This window comes from Salvelinus fontinalis, chromosome 30, assembly GCF_029448725.1.
Source record: "Salvelinus fontinalis isolate EN_2023a chromosome 30, ASM2944872v1, whole genome shotgun sequence".
In the NCBI taxonomy this organism is placed as follows: Eukaryota; Metazoa; Chordata; class Actinopteri; order Salmoniformes; family Salmonidae; genus Salvelinus; species Salvelinus fontinalis.
In genome coordinates, this window is record NC_074694.1 from 32,936,968 (window position 1) to 32,956,109 (window position 19,142).

At 40.1% G+C, this 19,142-nt stretch overlaps 1 protein-coding gene across 5 annotated transcripts in view; it reads right to left on the reverse strand.

Annotated features, from left to right (window-relative positions):
- ca10a (carbonic anhydrase Xa) overlaps window positions 1–19,142 on the reverse strand; it is a 332,936-nt gene that overhangs the window by 151,950 nt on the left and 161,844 nt on the right. The gene's annotated exons all lie outside the window — the stretch shown is intronic.

Here is a 19,142-nt window from a genome sequence, read left to right on the forward strand (position 1 = left end):
TGCTCCACTTACTCCTTCCTAGAGCTCGCTCTCTAGCCCGTCCTGACGAGGAACCACTGCACTGGGAGTCTGGGCTGCATCATGTAAGTTCCATGCTTATGCTGCACAGACGTTAACACACTTGAATAATGCACCACGGCATGTAGAAAGTTTGAAACGGTTCATTCTGGTTCGCAGAACAATGTCCATACATGCTTGAACACTTTACAAAGCAAGAAGATGCAGGTAGCTTCCAGCTTCGTAGGCTAACTTTCCTTGCTAGCTTACAGCTGAAGCTGACATCAATTCACTACCCTAGTACGTTGTTTGTGATAATATGCAAACCATAACACAAAATATGCAGATTTTCACAACTTTATTAATTTACTTAATCATGGGGCTACAGTCCCTTACATTTTGGGACTTATTTTTATAATAGTGATCAACAACATTGTCATAGAAATGGCAATGTCTTATATTATACAAGTGTGCGCTGTCTCTTTACGCAGCTTTGCATGCGGAGCCAGTTGATTCGGCGAAGGAGACATGAGGCAGAGACACTTTTTTTTTCAGTATCTCTGTGTGAGGGAGATGATCAAGTGAATGGATGAAGTTGTTAAAATCTGCACATTTTGAGCTATGGTCCCAAATGGAAGGGAAACAGATTGCTTTTTCTCTGTAGCCCCATGAAACCAGTCAAAACAAGCTCAACAACTCAATGCATGCACACACTCCTATTGCATATGCATTCACCTGTATTCTTGATTCTTGATTCACCTAGTTTATAAATAGAGGTTTAGCATTCAAATATATTATTATCAGTATGTTACTATGTAGTTACATTGTTAAAAACAATTGAACTGGATTGCATTATTGGATAATTGATTAATGCATACATGGCTTTCTCTGAAAAAAAGAATACATTTTGAACTCAAAAGATGCCTAACGATTAAACAGAATTAGTTGAGTTTATCTGTCTGGATCAAGTGCCATTCTGTGACTTTGGCTAATACACCTTCTTGTTTTGCCGTGGTATCGTTTTGGTATTGAGCATGGTGATGGTATCGAGTATCGTGATACTAAATCTGGTATCGAAGTCAAAATTCTGGTATCGTGACAACACTAATGGAGAGCGCTCTCAACAAGCCACAGTTAGGCCTAAAGCACCATGGGATAAACATAAACAATATGACTGGAATAGGGATAGAAATCGCCGCACATTAATAATGTAATAATATAGACCATTTTCTGTGTTTGCAAACATTGCAAGATGGTGGAAGAACACGGGGAGTTCTTATAGAACGCTAGCCAAAAAAAGCCTCTATTTACATGTTGCTTATAGGTGCATTTCACACTACTTTTGGATTATAATTTGAGTGTACGGCTCGTATGAATGTCCTGTTTAATATAATGTTTGTGTCATCATCACAAATCAATTATACTTAAACAATTCTACTTCAACCGGTAAAATGTCTCTTTGGCTAGATTTTGCTATAGCCTATATCAATGAGTGTTAACATCCTAGCTGACTTCTGCATCCAAAATAGTTATTTTGCAAAGATCACAACCAAATATAATATTCAAGCAAGAATCAAAACATTGTAAGCGTATGAGAACCCCACAAAAAGTACTTTTGGTTGGAAGTAATACAAAATGTTGAATGTACGCAGATGGCAATGGCTTTCTTACTGCAGTCAAGAGTTGCGCACATCTGTACATGACGTCAGTTTCTCGTGTACTGGAAAGGGGTCTATAGTTCATTGCAACATTTTGACCAGAAGGCTATATTGGGCCTTTGACTCTAACCCAGTGAGTTTGAAGTCCAAAAATACAGAACTGCTTACAGTGTGCAATCCCCACAAAACTAGCTGGTTCAACACTGCTGCAGCACAAAATAAAGTGAATTCATTACATAGCTTTTCAGAGCGTTGGATGGTCTGAAACGTAGAACTCAGCAACAACATCAAGGCCTGAGAAGCGTCCTTATGCTCTCCCAGCCTGGCTCAGACAGAGATATATTCAGCACAGAAAAAGCTGACACATCCACACACAGAACAGAAGTTAACACTATAGGCATGACGTACTGTAAATAAACACAGGAAACTCTAGAGGATTTGCATTTGGGCTGGTTTGAATCCCAGAGCCGACTAGGTGAAACATTTGTCGATGTGCCCTTGAGCAAGCCACCTAGCCCTAATTGCTCCTGTAAGTCGCTCTGGATAAGAGTGTCTGCTAAATGACTAGAACACTACATTTGCATTGTATGATAATGTTGACATGATTCCAAGAGTCTACTACTGTTCAGAAACAACTAAACTGAAAGAAACACACTCAGAGTACAGTACAAGCAGAAAACAAAAGAAAAGTTTTGTTTCAGTAGTTGTAGATGTTAGTACAATACAAGTAGCTGTCCTTCAATTGTCATTAGCAATGAACGATCTGAGAACAACAATTATTTCTTCGAGTTTCACCACGGAGAGGAACAACATCACAACAAGCTGCAGTTGTTTCAGATCACAGCATGTGATGGAGAATGGAAACTGCACCTCAAACTGAAGGACATAGATCTGTCTGTGTGTCTGTGTGTCTGTGTGTGTGTGTGTGTGTGTGTGTGTGCGTGCGTGCGTGTGTTTGTGATTACGTGCCTACCTGTATGTGTGTGTGTGTGAGCCCTTGTGTGACTGACGGCTCAGATATATGCAGCTTTATGCATTTACCTCTGGGGTGCACTTACCCGATGAATCACCCTCTCCATGCATCTCTTTCACCATAATTCCAGGTAAATTTACATCTTTTAGACCCTGAAATAGCAGCTGTATTTCCATTCCTCAATAGCAGCCATCAATTATCATGCAGTGGATACACACTTAGAAAATAAGGTCCCTCAAGGGTTCTTTTGGAAGGGTGATGGTCCCTTTGAGGCCTTCAAAGGTTCTTTGCAGTTCAGAAAAGGGTTCTTTCCTCTTTTTATGATAATGAATATTTAGGCGTGTGGTTTGCTCACATCTTTTCTTGTGCAACTGTGATTGAGAGTGTCATTCCAGTTGATCTAATCTGCTGTGTTATGCAAGTACATGTTTAATATGACTTGGCCAGTGACGGTTCATTTTGAAAGAATCACATATGACCTGGTGTCAATTGAGAACACTTGATTAAATCAGTGGTTCTCAATTCTCTCCTCAGCGACCCCCAGGTTTTCCAGAACTGGACAGTAAAAAGTGTAACTTATTTTTATGGTAACTTACTAGGAACCAGTTACCTGTTACTCCCTGTAAAACGTTACAGTATGTTACCATAAATTCCAAAGTAACTTTGCTTTAAAACCTTTTCTCAGTAGCGGGGCGCCATCTCCACTTTGTAAAAATTCGTTCCCAAATTAAACTGCCTTGTACTCAATTCTTGCTCGTACAATATGCATATTATTATTACTATTTGATAGAAAACACTCTCTAGTTTCTAAAATCGTTTGAATTATATCTGTGAGTAAAACAGAACTCATTTTGCAGCAAACTTCCTGTCAGGAAGTGAGAAATCTGAAATTGGGCACTCTGTTCCAGGGTCAGTTTATTAATTTGCATGTAATCTATGGGTCGACATGCACTGCATACGCCTTCCCCTAGATGTCAGTAAGCAGTGAGAATTGGAATGGGGTGTCTAGGTAGATCTGAGGCCGTACAAAAGCTCTTGGAACCGGGTGTGCAGTCTTTTCAACGTTCGTCATGGCGCAAGACAGACCTCAGGATTGCATTCTGAAAAGCTCTCGTTATAGGCGTTAGATATATCCGGCTCTGATTTTATTCGATATAGGTATTAAAAACATCATAATGTAGTTATTTTAAACCGAGTTATATCAGTTTATATCAGTATATTGCGATTTTCTGTATTTTATTTGTGCTGCGTTATGGTGAGTTGGACACGTCTTCGCCACATGGCTAATGTTTGCTGCTAATTCCAAAGTTGAAGACGACAATCTACAACTATTATTCCGCCATTAATTTCGGTGCGGTCTCGCTTTAACGCATGCTGTATGTCGTAGTAACGTTAATTTTAAAAATCTAACACAGCGGTTGCATTAAGAACTACTGTATCTTTCATTTGCTGTCCAACCTGTATTTTTTAGTCAAGTTTATGATTAGTTATTGATTAGATTAGGTGCCTCTCCCAAGATTTCTCCCGACATTTTGTTTGCATTTTGGCTACTATTCATATTGTATAACCACGATTTGTGCCGCTAAATATGCACATTTTCGAACAAACCATATATGTATTGTGTAATTTGATGTTATAGGACTGTCATCTGAAGAAGTTTGAGAAGGTTAGTGAAAAAATGTATATCTTTTGCTGGTTTATTCGTTATCGCTACTGTTGGCTTGAATCAATGCTGTTGTGTGGTTGGCTATTGTAGTAAGCTAATATAATGCTATATTGTGTTTTCGCTGTAAAACACTTAAAAAATCTGAAATATTGGCTGGATTCACAAGATGTTTTTCTTGAATTTGCTGTACACCGTGTATTTTTCATAAATGTTTTATGATGAGTATTTAGGTATTTCATGTTGGTTTCTGTAGTTATTATAGCTGCTTTGGTGAGACTTGTGATGGTGGCTGCAATGTAAAACTATGATTTATACCTGAAATATGCACATTTTTCTAACAAAACATATGCTATACAATAAATCTGTTATAGGACTGTCATCTGATGAAGTTGTTTCTTGGTTAGTGACTATTTATATCTTTATTTGGTCGAATTTGTGATAGCTACCTATGCAGTAAAAAAATGGTGGGAAAAAAAAGTTGGGTCTTTTGCTATTGTGGTTAGCTAATAGAAATACATAGTGTTTTCCCTGTAAAACATTTTAAAAATCAGAAATTATGGCTGGATTCACAAGATGTGTATCTTTTATCTGGTGTCTTGGACTTGTGATTTCATGATATTTAGATGCTAGTATTTACTTGTGGCGCTATGCTAGACTATGCTAGTCAGCTTTTTTACTGATGAGGGTGCTCCCAGATCCGGGATGAGTACCAAGTAAAAATTAACAGTATATTACTGTAAAAAAAGCACTTCTTTACAGTAATGTACTGATTAAGCAAAGTTTCTTTGGAATTTGTAACCATAGCAGAACCCTTTTTGGTGCTACATGGAACCTTTTATTGATGGTTCTTCATAGAACCCTTTTTTAAATTTAATTTAACTAGACAGGTCAGTTAAGAACAAATTCTTATTTACAATGACGGCCTACCCCGGCCAAACCTGGACGATGCTAGGCCAATTGTGCGCCGCCCTATGAGACAGCCGGATGTGATGCAGCCTGGATTCAAACCAGGGACTGCAGTGATGCCTCTTGCACTGAGATGCAGTGCCTTACACCGCTGCGCCACTCGATAGCCCATTCTAAGTTCAATTTAGAACCTTATGAGCGTGGTTCTTTTTAGAACCTTCAAAAAAAGGTTCTATATAGCACCAAAAAGGGATCTACATCCAAATAACCCTTATTTGGTACTATATAGTATACAAATGTCCATCTGATAATCACACGTTGCAATTTATTGTTGACAAGCAGATGTCACTAATATGCATCGTAAACCGACAATGAAGCTCAGAGTTACTGTTTTTCGGCACAATTTGATGAAAGCGCCGAAGCATTCAGAAAGCCAATGTTTCACATGACTTGTTCTTTGTAGATCCTTTAAAATAACTATAAAGGATTTTTTATTCTGGTAAAATTCCATGGGTTTTATTAATGTGTTTATTAACAAGTTGAATCAGGTGTGCTAGCTCTGGAACAGCTGTGGGTCCCTGAGGACCAGTCAAAAGATTGGACACACCTACACATACAAGGGTTTTTCTTTAGTTTGACTATTTTCTACATTGTAGAATAATAGTGAAGACATCAAAACTATGAAATAACACATATGGGATCATGCAGTAACCAAAAAAATGTTAAACAAATCAAAATATATTTTTATTTTGAGATACTTCAAAGTAGCCATCCTTTGCCTTGACAGCTTTGCACATGCTTGGCATTCTCTCAACCAGCTTCATGAGCTAGTCACCTGGAACGCATTTCAATTAACAGGTGTGCCTTGTTAATTTGTGGAATTTATTTTCTTCTTAATGCGTTTGAGCCAATTAGCTCTGTTGTGACAAGGTAGGGGTGGTATACAGAAGACAGCCCTATTTGGTACAAGACCAAGTCCATATTATGGCAAGAACAGCTCAAATAAGCAAAGAGAAATGACAGTCCATCATTACTTTAAGACATGAAGGTCAGTCAATCCGGACAATGTGCAGTCTCAAAAAACATCAAGTACCATGATGAAACTGGCTCTCATGAGGACTGCCACAAGAAAGGAAGACCCAGAGTTACCTCTGCTGCAGAGGATAAGTTAATTTGAGTTACCAGCCTCAGAAATTGTAGCCCAAATAAATGCTTCACAAAGTTCAAGTAACAGACACATCTCAACACCAACTGTTCAGAGGAGACTGCGTGAATCAGACCTTAATGGTCGAATTGTTGCAAAGAAACCACTTACCAATAATAAGAAGAGACTTGCTTGGGCCAAGAAACACAAGCAATGGACATTAGATCGGTGGAAATCTGTCCTTTGGTCTGATGAGTCCACGTTTGAGATTTTTTATTCCAACCACTGTGTCTTTGTGAGACGCAGAGTAGATGAACGGATGATCTCTGCATGCGTGGTTCCCACCGTGAAGCATGGAGGAGGAGGTGTGGGAGTGCTTTGCTTGTGACACTGTCATCCACTTCTTTAGAATTCAAGGCACACTTAACCAGTATGGCTACCACGGCATTCTGCAGTGATACGCCATCCCAAATCGTTTGCGCTTAGTGGGACTATCATTTGTTTTTCAACAAGAAAATGACCCAACACACCTCCAGGCTGTGTAAGGGCTACTAAGGCAAAGGGTGGCTATTTGAAGAATCATGATGTCTTGATACCATGTGTAATTTCATAGCTTTGATGTCTTCACTATTACTCTACAATGTAGAAAATAGTAAAAATAAAGAAAATGCCAAAAGTGTGCAAAGCTGTCATCAAGGCAACGGGTGGCTACTTTGAAGAATCTCAAATATGTGACCGTTTCAGGAAGCTAGGCGTATGTTGCGGGTTACTACTTCACAGGAGAGCCGTTTGAACGTAAACAATTAAAAAAAAATCTACATGTGTTTTTGGGCAGAAATGCCTTCTCCTCCATGTATCCTAGTGGTTAGACCATTGGGCCAGTAACTGAAAGGTTGCTAGATCGAATCCCCGAGCTGACAAGGTAAAATCTGCCGTTCTGCCCGTGAACAAGGCAGTTATCCCACCTTTCCTAGGCCGTCATTGTAAATAAGAAGTTGTTCTTAACTGACTTGCCTAGTTAAATAAAGGTTCATAAAAAAAATTATAACAAACCTTTATGCCATCTGTAAAAATGTATACAATTGTTAATTATGAGCCTAGTTGGTTAAGCCAAAGAAAAAGCCAGCAACCTTCCTGCTAGACATGATTGGCTGAGATAATGAGTGGTCTGCCATATAGCGCACTTCTGTCTATTTGAGCTGGTTAGTGTAGTTAATCCTCTCTAACGCAGCTTTTAAAAAAAAATTTTTATTTTATTTTACCGTTATTTTACCAGGTAAGTTGACTGAGAACACGTTCTCATTTGCAGCAACGACCTGGGGAATAGTTACAGGGGAGAGGAGGGGGATGAATGAGCCAATTGTAAACTGGGGATTATTAGGTGACCATGATGGTTTGAGGGCCAGATTGGGAATTTAGCCAGGACACCGGGGTTAACACCCCTACTCTTACGATAAGTGCCATGGGATCTTTAATGACCTCAGAGAGTCAGGACACCCGTTTAACATCCCATCCGAAAGACGGCACCCTACACAGGGCAGTGTCCCCAATCACTGCCCTGGGGCATTGGGATATTTTTTAGACCAGAGGAAAGAGTGCCTCCTACTGGCCCTCCAACACCACTTCCAGCAGCATCTGGTCTCCCATCCAGGGACTGACCAGGACCAACCCTGCTTAGCTTCAGAAGCAAGCCAGCAATGGTATGCAGGGTGGTATGCTGCTGGCATTTTTTATGTATTGTGTATTAAAACTGCATAAGTGTTGCTCTCCACTTTCTGGAGGACTGAGTTTTGAAATCAGTGGTATTAGAGTATGATAGCTAAGGAGACGGAGAAAAAAAACAGATTACATCTTCAAACTAAGGGGAACCATGGCATCCGAGAGGAGACACGTCCAGCCATGAATGATGTATACGGGTAAGATAGTCGAGCTAGCTACATTTTCATCTGTTACATGTTTCAAATGTTGACAGAAAGAGCCATTTGCTTGGCTTGCTATAGTGTAATGTTAGCTAGCTAACATTGAACCTGGTTGGTTAGCTACCTGCAAATACATGCAAGGCAGTACATCAAATCAAATGTAATTTGTCACATGACATGCTGACTTACAAGCCCTGAAACAACAATGTAGTTTAACTTCTCTAGGGTAGGGGGCAGCATTTGGAATTTTGGATGAAAAGCATGCCCAAATTAAACTGCCTGCTTCTCGGGCCCAGAAGATTTGATATGCATATAATTGGTAGATTTGGATAGATAACACTCTAACGTTTCCAAAACGGTTAAAATAGAGTCTGTGAGTATAACAGAACTGATTTGTCAGGCAAAAACCTGAGAAAAAAAACTACTTCCCTAATGGATTCTTTTGGTTTTGTAGTTTTCTATTCAATGCCATTACAGTATCCATTGACTTAGGACTCAAATTGCAGTTCCTATGCCTTCCACTAGATGTCAACAGTTTCAGGCTTGTATTCTGAAAAATGAGGAAGTAAGAGCAGTCTGAATGAGTGGACCCTAAAGAGTCACAGAGCTTTTTCATGTGCGAGACCGAGAGAGTGCCTTTCTTGTTAACCTTTCATTTTGACGACGTAATTGTCTGGTTGAAATATTATCGATTATTTAGGCTAAAAACAACCTTAGGATTGAATATAAACATCGTTTGACATGTTTCTATGAACTTTACGGATACAATTTAGATTTTTTTGTCTGCCTGTTTTGACTGCGTTTGAGCCTGTGGATTACTGAAGAAAACGCGTGAACAAAACGGAGGTTTTTGGATATAAAGATAATTTATCGAACAAAAGGAACATTTATTGAGTAAATGAATATCTGCTGAGTGCAACCATATGAAGATCAAAGGTAAGGGATTAATGTTATCTCTATTTCTGACTTGTGTAACTCTTCTACTTGGCTGGTTACTGTTTGTAATGATTTGTCTACTGGGCTATGTTCTCAAATAATCGTAAGGTATGCTTTCGCCGTAAAGCATTTTTTAAATCTGACACCGTGGTTGGATTCACAAGAAGTTAAGCTCTAAACCTATGTAAAATATGTTTTTTTCCAGAATTTTTATAATGAGTATTTCTGTATTTGAATTTGGCGCCCAGCAGTTTCACTGGCTGTTGAAGAGGTGGGACGCTAACGTCTCACGTACCCAAGAGAGGTTAAAGAAAAACACCTAAAGAAAAATAATAAATAAAAGTAACAAATAATTAAAGAGCAGCAGCAAAATAACAATAGCAAGGCTATAGACAGGGGGTACCGGTACAGAGTCAATGTGCAGGGGCACCGGTTAGTCAAGGTAATTGAGGTCAAATATACATGTAGTTAGAGTTATTAAAGTGACTTATGCATAGATTATAACAGAGAGTCGCAGCAGCGTAAAATAGGAGGGGGGGGTGGGATGCAAATAATCTGCGTAACCATTTGATTAGATGTTCAGGAGTCTTATGGCTTGGGGTGGAAGCTGTTTAGAAGCCTCTTGGACCTAGACTTGGCGCTCCGGATTCGCTTGCCATGCGGTAGCAGAGAGAACAGTTTATGACTAGGGTGGCTGGAGTCTTTGACAATTTTTAGGACCTTCCTCTGACACCGCCTGGAATAGAGGTCCTGGATGGCAGGAAACTTGGACCCAGTAATGTACTGGGCCGTACATACTACCCTCTGTAGTGCCTTGCGGTCAGATGCCGACCAGTTGCCATACCAGGCAGTGATGCAACCAGTCAGGATGCTCTCGATGGTGCAGCTGTATAACCTTTTGAGGAACTGAAGACCCATGCCAAATCTGTTCAGTCTCCTGACAGGAAATAGGTTTTGTTGTCCCCTCTTCATGGCTGTCTTGGTGTGCTTGGACCATGTTAGTTTGTTGATGATGTTGACACCAAGGAACTTGAAGCTCTCAACCTGCTCCACTACAGCCCAGTTGATGAGAATGGGGGCATGCTCGGCCCTCCTTTTCCTGTAGTCCACAATCATCTCCTTAGTCTTGATCACGTTGAGGGAGAGGTTGTTGTCCTTGCACCCAATGGCCAGGTGTATGACCTCATCCCTATATGCTGCCTCGTCGTTGTTGGTGATCAAGCCTACCACTGTTGTGTTACCAGCAAACTTAATGGTGGTGTTGGAGTCGTGCCTGGCCGTGCAGTCATGAATGAATAGTGAACATCATGAGTTGTGATTATGGTGCTTAGTTTACCTAGCTAGTTAGCTAACGTTATGTGTATGGCCTTATTTTTCGTATCTCGGAGCCATTTGCTTAGCTAGTTATAGCCAGTGTTAGCTAACTAACATTGAATCTGGTTGGTTAGATACCTGCAGATTCATGCAGGGTAGTAACGTCATGAGTTGTAATTATGGTTTATTGTTTACCTAGCTAGCTACATGTCTTAACAAAAGACTCCACTATGCAAGGAACCATTGCGTTCGTCAATTCAGTCTGACCATCTACTCCGATTTCAGAGCACTCTCGTCTGAGTGTGCCAGAGAATGCAGAATAGCTGATGAATTTACATCCGGTGTGCGCACTGAACCCGAAACGCTCTGAATTTACGAATGGACAATCTGATAGCAGAGTTGCAGTCACCAACGCTCTGAATTACATAACAGCCTAACCAGCTTTGCTAGAACGAGTAATGCTTAGTGAGCTGTTCTCTCTCACAGATGTCTGGAAGTAGCTAGCAAGTTAGCTTGGGTGCTTGACTGCTGTTGTTAGTATATTCAGATCAACCATTAAAGAGATGGGTCGGGCTAAAGCTTAAGAGGGTGTGAACGATGCTGAAGGGGTCTAGACAAAGAATGGCTCTCCAATAGTAGTACCAAAACATTCAAAGGCCATTTTCTCAAAAGTGAATTTACAAGTTGATCAACTTTCAAACCAGAATTACTTCCCCAATGTTCCTCAACTGTAGTGCATGATATACCATTTTGTAGCTCTGAGTCTCTACTTTTATCCAATGTAAAAAACACAATTTAAAATGTTGATACGTAAGATCGACTTGAGCTGGTCGGTCACATATGTTGATTTGTTTAACACTTTTTTGGTTACTACATGATTCCATATGTGTTATTTCATAGTTGTGATGTCTTCACTATTATTCTACAATGTAAAGAAAATAAATAAAGAAAAACCCTTGAATGAGTAGGTGTGTCCAAACTTTTGAGTGGTACTGTATATCAGAAATAATTACAAAATGTATGCCACTAGTACCACATGTGCCAAGGGACATTGACATTATAGTACAATGTATGAGAGAGAAATCATAAATAATGGGCTTCTTACTGTACATGTCTGGCTGGTATAAGTCAGTCAAAGACATCTGTACCAGGGCAAGGCTAAGGGCTATAAGGCTGTAGGATTCTGTCTGACGTATCTGTGGTTCACTTCTCCCTGTCATCATTAGCAGTGGAAACACGTCCAGCCCTCTTCTCAGCTCCACTCTCCCCGACGCACACGCACACACTGAAGAGCCTGGGAGACTCGGGGGAACAGCCCAATAAATCTGTCTCTATACGTGAGGCACCTCCACCTCTGTAATGGAAGAAAAGAAGGCTCTCCTGGACAGACAGACATACACAGATGGGCGGACCTCTAAAAGGGTATACCTCATCTCTGCACCTCTTAAAGGGTACACCTCTTCTGGGGGAAAATAATCACAACAAAATAAAACCTAAGACAATGTAGCCTGACACCTCTTTTCAATCTTGTTATGTGGTGTTGCGCCTACTCCACACTCCTCAAGTAATCCACTGGTCCCCTATGCGTCTTGTAACACTACAACTTGTAAGAAGGGTTCAACCGGAACCTAAAAGACACCAACCATGAATGCCAACTAAATTTGTGGCAAGAAGACGCAAACAAAAGAAAAACCCACACCAAACTTAGACAGGAAGCAAATCAAAAGAAAAACCCACACCGAACTTAGACAGGAAGCAAACCAAAAAGTGTAGCAAAAACAAAATCAGGGAAGATCAGATAAATAATTGTTTTTTCTAGAAATCAAAATAGGGCATACAAACTAAAGGTGTTGGCCCTCCACATCTCTCAAGACAACTGCCGCAATGGGCCAGCCACTCGCAAACAGCATCTGGGTCAGCACAGGTGAAACACCTTCCCACTAACGAGATGGCGCCCAGCACAGCTGTAGCCCATACGGACTAACAAGGTGACACCAATCGTCGCGCCCTACGTGCTGACGAGCTATATGTGCTAAAGTCCAACCTCAAAATATAAATGGAAAAACCAAAACCTGTAACAGACTATAACAACACAATAATTACACAATAAAGAGGACATTAATAACAACTATATTCAGTCTAATGTAGTGCCGAGCTGACTACAAACTCCCTAAGTAAGATTTAGGCCCACTATCTGACTGCAGTAAGTACTACGACATGACTTAATTTGAGATGCAAAGGGAAAATGTGAAGGAGAGGCAGAATGATAATCCAGCTACAGGAAGTTATCCAGAGATGATTAATATGTCTCTCCTCTCCTATTTTCTCCTCATTAAGTCACTGTCTATCTGTAATGGCCTTGCTCCAACCATAGAGGGTGAGAGGAGAACTGGGTTTGACTACATTAAAGACAGGTGAGAGAGGAGAGATACTTTTTTTTTCATGAGGAGGACAGGATATATCCATGTCATAATCAGTCTCAACATTGAACTCTGATCATGAGGGAGCCCCACAACGATATTGCTCACTGTCAAACAATATGTTGTAGCTTATGGTGTGTGCGCTTGCATGTGTGTACATGCACTATGGAATTAATGTAACATTATACAGTACATTTCAGTCTAAGACACGTAGAAATTGAAACGTGAAGCAATACTATAGAGATAAACCTAGGTTCAGTAAAGGTGGTCTTCTTGGAGCAGACAAACACAGGCAGATGGCATAAAAATCTAATCGAATCAAATGTTATTGGTCACATACACATGGTTGGCAGATGTTATTGCGAGTGTAGCGAAATGCTTGTGCTTCTAGTTCCGACAGTGCAGCTAACAAGTAATCTAACAATTCCACAACAACTACCTAATACACACGAATCTAAGTAAAGGAATGGAAGAAGAATATATAAATATATAGAAAGGGAAAGAAGGATATTTCCCACAGCTGAGCATTAGAGAGACAGAGTGAGAGGGAGGGCAAAAGATGGAGTGACACGTAGCATTTCAATAGGTGTTTTAGCAGTCCTTGATAAAAGCATCAGCCTCCTTATGAAGCTTCTCTACCCTACATTAGCACCAGGAAAATGGACACATACAATTGGATTTGGAGAGCAGGCACAATACATTTCAATCTGCGTCAGCGCTAACCTTGTAAATGGAAAACATATTGAACTGATAGTGAAAGGAAAAAAGTAGAGAGGACTAGGCCTAATAGGAGAGTGGCAAAGAGATGGATATAGAGAGAGAGAGGCAGGAAGAGCATGAAGAGGGGAGAGAGAATATAGAGACTTGCCAATGGTTCAATGTTGTCTAATTAGGGAAAGAAAAAGAGAGAGGAATGAATGAACTTGAGATTTCACAAAAGACCTTCATCTACTATACATGTATTTGTAAATGGGCCTCCTTTAACCTTTCAAAGCTACCATCCCTGATCAGATGAAAAACAAAATGTCGGAAAGGAAGAAAAATAAAAACCTTCACAAGAGAATAATGATCTTATTGGCTCTTAGAAATGGCCGTGTTCAAGTTAGAACCGCTCAGATAGTCCCATATTATAAACGAGCATGGCATAGTCAGCCATACAGCAGTGTGTATATTTAATAACCCGCTGGCAGTGGGTTCATCCCTGATATCCCCATATAACCATGTCGGCTGCTTCATAATGTCAACAACGTTAAATGCATCATAACTACGGGACGCCAGATTTACGCTAGGCCCGTGGTAACTATGCAGTATATATGAGACTATATAGATTGATGGTATATTGCCATGATTACTTATCGCACATGGTCCAGAATGTTGATATCTGCTCAAGCATGTGTGAGGGGAGACTGTTTAAGAATATAGATTTTTGAGAAGAAAGGAGAAAAAAAGAGACAAAATGTGTCATGCACAACGACTGGTGAATACTGTTGGAGCCTTGTGTGCAAAATGTCTCTAATAAAAAAGGTCCAAACCTGCTAAACTGTCCTAACACTGATACACAAAAAATTCTGAGTTAAAAACCACCCAGCACTGGGTAAATAGTGGACAAAACACACATTCAGATAGTTATTTTTGGCCACCCGTGAGAGTACATTTCATTCCTGTTCATCATGTTAAGTTTGTACACTGCAAACTTCACTTTTCTTTCAATATTATTGCACTACATATTCCAATATAAAAATGTTAACATTATTATTTAAATATTAGAACAATGTGGTAACTCTGCATAGGCACTTGAGGAACTCATACTCATAAAATCTATTTTAATATAAGGGGTGCGTACTGGCGGCAGAGAAGTCAGGCGCAGGAGAGAAAAAACTGTGTTACAACGGCGCATTTTAATAATAAAAATCACAAACAATCAGTACAATGGGTACAAAACCCATCGCCACCAGAATAATGTGCACAAGCACTTACAACAAACAATTCCGGACAAGGACATGGGGGGAACAGAGGGTTAAATACACAACAAGTAATGATGGAATTTAAACCAGGTGTGTGGGAAGACACAAATGGAAAATTAAAATTAAAAATGGATCAATGATGGCTAGAGGACCGGCGACGCCGACCGCCGAACGCCGCCCAAACAAGGAGAGGAACCAACTTCGGTGGAAGTCATGACATTTAAAAACAACATAATAATAATTTAAAAAATTCCAACTGTGCTCAATATATACTGTAGATAACAATGCAACCGAACAGATGAAACAGAATGTAATTTACTCTCACTGGTGGCCAAAAACAACTATCTGAACGCCAGGCCCCTGGTAAGCCATGCCTCCAGTCTTCTGATCTGACGCGGTGGTTCATTTAAGTGATAATGCCCCCAAAGCCGATGTTTGGAGGATATATTGGCATGGCTGTTTTTAGGCCTGAGACGAAGGCGAAGTAAAAAAGTGCCAATATATCCTCCAAACACCAGCTTCTTGGGCATTATCACTTTTATACAACGGGTTACCCAACACATTCAAATAATAATTAACATTTTTATTATCTTGATGAATTTATTCATACTATTTCTTCCTTCTATAGTCTCGAAAGCAATCTAGTGTTGCTACCCAAGCCGGCTGGTCGTTTGTTCTATCGGTTCGGTTGCCAGAGACTTGACCTAGTCGTTAAGTCTTTTTGTTCTGCATCTATGGACTCAACCCAATCGTTTGTTCTAAATGTTCTATTGCCATACTGGCTGGCAACATTCCTATCCCTTGCTTGCTAGCTGCCCAACTACAGCAAACTTAAGGTCACGTCAAACGGTGCAGCCAGAATAGTAGCTGCATTTGCATTTGTTTAAGCTGTTTTCTAGTGACATTTATTTGGATACATCCATAACAATTAGCTAATGAGGCGAGACATCACCTGGCATCAAAAATGTGCTCTCTCGTCAGGACACTGTTGTTCAGAGGAGCTAGCCAACAACCCAGCTAACACAATAACTTCAAACTGAAGCTGGAAAGACTGCAAACTAGCTGCACTTAATTTTGTTTTACCTGATTTATATTGATATTTCTTGGTAAATATCCATATGGCTGATAAAAGCTGCCTACCTATCTGTCTCTTCCCGACACGGTCATTACTATGCGACAGCTAGAGACTGAATTTGAATATTGAAACAATGTTGCAAATGTCGGAGAGACAGACAGCAAGGATAATACAAATCTCCACTGTTGAAAACTAAATGTAAGTCTAAAAGAAATGTGAGATACAGTGATCCCTCGCCACTTCGCGGTTCACTTATCGCGGATTCGCTATTTCGCGGATTTTTTTATAATGCATTTTTTATTTTTTTTTGGTGCATTGTGCTCTGCATTCTGATTCGCTAAAAACTCACTCCCGCTTCTTGTATCAAAACATGCTACGAATTGTGCTATCATTTTGTCGTCTCGTGCAGTTATGTGTACGTACATAAAACAGCTTGGCAAATTTACATTAAGTTGGCCAAATTATCTTGTAATTTCGAACATCTCCTAAACTCATAATGTCGACGAAACGCTCTGAAGAGCAGTGAAACGGCCTACACGTGAGTCACTGTATTTGTATACATGTAATAGTTGCTAATTGTAAAAAAAAAAAAAAATTTCTATTTCGCGGATTTCACTTATCGCGGGTCATTTTCGGAACGTAACCCCCGCGATAAACGAGGGATACCTGTAATGTCAAGATGCTTTTGATAGTGGAGATCACGTTTATAAATTGCCTGGCTGGGCTGATGAGACAGTGGTTTGCGCAGTCAGATGTAACGGAGTAAATAGGTATTTTAACTTGGAATAGACACCGGCTGGAATTAGGTTTTAACCAATCAGCATTCAGGATTAGACCCACCCATTGTAAAAAGCTCAATAACCCAGCATCAACCCAACAACGCAACTGAGTTAGCCAACTGTCTGGGTGAAAATAATCCAACGTTTTTAACCCAGCATTTTTATAGTCTACATTTCAGCAATAATCAAATGCCTCTCTCTTCTTTGACAAGAAAGTGACAAATACCTGTAATATTACAGCAGATAATTCCAGACTGAATAAATTGTATTTTAAAACTGCAGAGATAAACCAAAAAGTTAATTCGATGGAGAAGAGAGACATTGAGAATACGAGGAATGATTCAATGCTTTTCTATTACATGATCTGGAATCATACTGAACAATAGGACAGCACAACCTTGGCATGACCAGACTAAGCAAACCAGTCCACAGGAACCACTGTACTATATAATAACAGGTTACAACACTGCATTCGGGAAATTATTCAGACTCCTTGACCTTGAAAATAAAAGTCAAAGGGTTTGAATACTTTCTGAATGCACTGCATGTATACAATGAGGGTATAGCGTTGGTTGGTTGCCTGTTCGCCAAATCCACATGGTAATTACATTACGCCAACATCAGTGTGCCAACCCCTGTCCATCCCTGTCAAGTTTCTGTCACTGTCGTTTGCTGCTCTCCCCCTCTACATCTGTCAGTGTGTGGAGAAACATTGTGTGTGGGGCAACATACAGCATGATGCTGCTCCATCCATTACTTGATCCTCTCTGACTGTCTGTCAACCCACCAACCCGCTACAGCACTGCCATGTCTGTACAACACAGCCTGCCAAGCTCCTGTCTCTGTCCTGATGCTAGAGCTGTGTGTGTGGAGACTCCCCAGTGTGTGTGTGTGTGTGTGTGTGTGTGTGTGTGTGTGTTCACACATGTGAGTGTGTCAGTGCGTATGTGTGTATGTGGCTGCCAGTGACTGCTCCTCTGTAATTAGTGGCTGGCGTGTAGTCGTTCCAGGGAGTGTGGTAAGCTTGTTAGAGGAAGTAATTAGTATTCATCAAGGACAGGACTCTCCAATTCACTTCAGTGGCCACTGAGTGAAGTTAGCCAATTACATAGCAGTGTTTTGTTTATCTATTTTACATTTTATTGTAACTGGTAATATTTAGTTTATTGTTGCATCAGGCCACAATTGTTGTTAATAAATGTACTGTATTTGTGAAAGGTGCTATACAAATAAAGTTTGATGTGATTTGACTGTGGTTAGTGCAGATGGTGCTTATAGAAGTTACCCGTATTAAAAACGTTCTCAGTAGGACTGCTCTAGAATCAGTTCCTCCTCGTCAATCTTATTCATTATGATCTAATAGACAAAACGGGTCCTATAACAACACTCCTACTCCTACTCTTTGTGAATAATGCTTTATGTGAATAAGGAAAATCATATTTGTGAGCTGAACAATCGAGCTTTGCGGGACATCAAAATGATGTAGACACCAGCTCCCATCCATCTACTTGCATGCATAAAAATAAGAGGCTGCTAAATCATGTTCCCTGGAGACATCATTACTGGGTTTTGGGGAGGATATCAACCAATGCAGCAAGCACATAGGAACATTTTGAAATAATTATATATGGACCAAAACTCAAAGGGATTTGAGGAATTTAGCATCTAAATTGCATATCAACACTGCAGTGCACATGGTCTTCTGAGGAACACTTTATATGCATGATGTGTTTTAGAATACTTTTCCCTCTATTAAATGTCCCTCTAATGAATGCCAGTGAAAATGGATTTGTAACTAAAAATGTCTCCATTCTTCTAAATACATTTGGATTCTTTAAAATGGCCATTATATTTCCTTCCACAATAACTATAATAACTTTTTATTTTATGTTTTACTTTAGTTTATTTAGTAAATATTTTCTTAACTCTATTTCTTGAACAGCATTGTTGGTTAAGGGCTTGTAAGTTAGCATTTCACGATAAGTTCTACACCTGTTATATTCGGCGCAAATACATTTGATTTGTTGTCTGAGACATAATGGAGGGGGCCTTGTAATGAGAGCCAGACCACACAGTGCAGTCGCATATCCCTCACTCTGATCAGGAGGCTGGGGTGTGAAACTGCAGGAAGTAAAGCTGCTGCTCAGAGTCTCCACTCACCATGACCCACTTTGCTGTGAATCACGCTGCAGAGCACAAAGCACTGTCTGAACACACACACACACACACACACACACACACACACACACACACACACACACACACACACACACACACACACACACACACACACACACACACACACACACACACACACACACACACACACACACACACACACACACACCTGAACACCACCAAAACCCGTCTGTCAGCACCACACACACTCCT